This window comes from Zea mays, chromosome 4 (genome assembly GCF_902167145.1).
Source record: "Zea mays cultivar B73 chromosome 4, Zm-B73-REFERENCE-NAM-5.0, whole genome shotgun sequence".
Taxonomy (NCBI): Eukaryota; Viridiplantae; Streptophyta; class Magnoliopsida; order Poales; family Poaceae; genus Zea; species Zea mays.
In genome coordinates this window covers 6,952,322-6,954,741 of record NC_050099.1, presented here as the reverse complement: position 1 = coordinate 6,954,741, position 2,420 = coordinate 6,952,322, and positions in this window count along the sequence as shown.

The following is a 2,420-nucleotide window of genomic DNA, read 5'->3' as shown; positions in this document are numbered from 1 at the left end:
AGTTGTCGCCGACTTAAGCTGATTGCTTTGTTAGTAGAGTATAGTGGTCACCGTAAGTCAAGTAAGCGTGTTGATTCCAAGTCCAATCGAATCGAAGTCAAGTGATAGTTAACAGTTTGAATGCCCTTGAAAATGAAAACTTAATTGATGATGTATTCTCCCATTATAGAGTACAATGTTGCTTCGATAGCTTTCGAGGTCTTGCTAAGGGTAAAACTTTCTAAGATGCTCTATGTTCCATGAATTTTTCCACTTCTGTACCATCCATTTGAGTAAGCCGGTATGATCCTGGCCGAGTGACCTCCGATACAATGAATGGCCCTTCCCATAGTAGTGACAACTTGTGACATCCTTCCCTATTAGAATTCGGCAAAGGACCAAGTCTCCCACTACAAAGGATCGATGTCATATAGCCTTATCATGATAGCACCTCAAGGTCTGCTGGTATCTGGCTGACTGAATTACTGTGTTCAATTGCTCTTCCTCCAACACATCAATATCCTCTAGCCTGGTAGCTTCTGCTTCAGCTATGCTTTCGAAGACCAGCCTTGGCGCCTCGAACTTGAGGTCGACAGGTAGCACCGCTTCCGAACCATAGGCCATGAAGAACGGGGTATTTCCATGCAGGAGTCGACTAGGTTGAGTTCTCAAGCTCCAAACCACATAGGGCAATTCTCTGATCCACTTTCCTGCAAACTTTTCATTTTTGTCGAACACCTTCTTCCCGAGTGCTTCCAGTATCACTCCATTGGCCCTTTCCACCTGATCATTGGCTCTTGGGTGTGCTACTGATGCATACTTGATCTGAATGTTATGTCTTGTATGAACCCCACTACCTTGGCTGAAGTTAAAGAAGCAATAGGTTTGTACTCTATCCATTTCGTGAATTTGTCGATGGCGACCAGCACATGAGTATAGCCTCCCTGAGCTTTCTTGAAGGGTCCAATCATGTCCAATCCCAGCATGCAAATGGCCATGTTATAGGTATGGTTTGCAGCAGCTGTGCTGGTAAATGTTGTTGCTTTGACAAGAATTGGCAAGCTTCACATCTCTGGACTAACTCGGCTACATCACTCTTTGCTGTTGGCTAATAGAAACCAGACCTGAAAACTTTCCCAACCAGAGTTCTGGATGCTATGTGTATTCCACACTGTCCGATGTGGATCTCATCTAATTGCTGTTTCCTAGTAACCGAGGAAATGCACTTCATGAGGACTCCTGTCGCACCCCTTCTATACAGTGCGCCCCCTATGAGGGTGTAGTGGGCCGACTGTCTCGCGATGCGTTCTGCTGTAGCCTTATCATCTGGTTCTTCTTCATTCCTTATGTACCTGATGATAGGCTCTCTTCAGTCATTAGGGTCCGATTCTTGTTGGCTCAGGGTGTTGCACTCTTCCGCATGATCTTAGGGAATACTTGGGCGTGGCACTTCCTAGACGAAGACTCTAGGTGGGACTTGGGCCCGTCTAGATCCTAGTTTCGATAACTCGCATGCTGCTGCGTTGCGGTCTCTTTCCACGTGATGGAATTCCAAACCTTTAAACTTGTCTTCCAATTTTCGGACGGCCGTACAGTATTTGCCCATGAAATCAGTCGAGCAATCCCAATCTTTATTTATCTGGCTTATGACCACTAGTGAATCTCTGTATACCATCAACCTCTTAATGCCCAGTGATATGGCAATGTTCAACCCATGGATCATTGCCTCATATTCTGCTGCATTATTCGATGCCGAGAATAATAGCTGAAACGCATACTTGAGTTGTTCACCTCCAGGGGCAATGAAGAGGATTCCTGTGCCTGCTCACTGCAGTTTCAGCGCGCCATCGAAATACATCCACCATACTTCAGTAGCCTCTGGATTGTCAGGAATGTGTTGCTGGGTCCACTCCGATACGAAGTCAACTAATGCTTGAGTCTTCACTGCTGTGTGCGGTCGAAACTCTATGGCATGAGCTCCTAGCTCGCAAGCCCACTTGGCTATTCTTCCAATGGCTTCTTTGTTGTGAAGGATATCCCCTATTGGAAACCCGGTGAGTACTATGACTTTGTGGTCGTCAAAGTAGTGACGGAGTTTGCGAGCAGTTAGAAGTACTGCGTATAGTAGTTTTTGAACTTGGGGATACTTTTTTAGAGGGCCCCAGAACTTCACTGATGAAGTAGACCAGATGCTGTACTAGATATGTGTGTCCTTCCTCTGCCCGCTTGACTACTAACGCGGTGCTCACCATGTGAGTCGTGCAGGAGATGTATAACAACAGATCTTCTGCCGGCTAATTTGGTGTGGCTCGGCGTGGTGGCTTCAGTACTGGTGGCGTGGTCAAGAATTTTTTTCAATGCTTCGAGAGCTTCCTGTGCTTCTGCGGTCCACTGGAACTTGTCCACCTTCTTGAGCAATTTGTAGAACGGTAAGCCTTTTT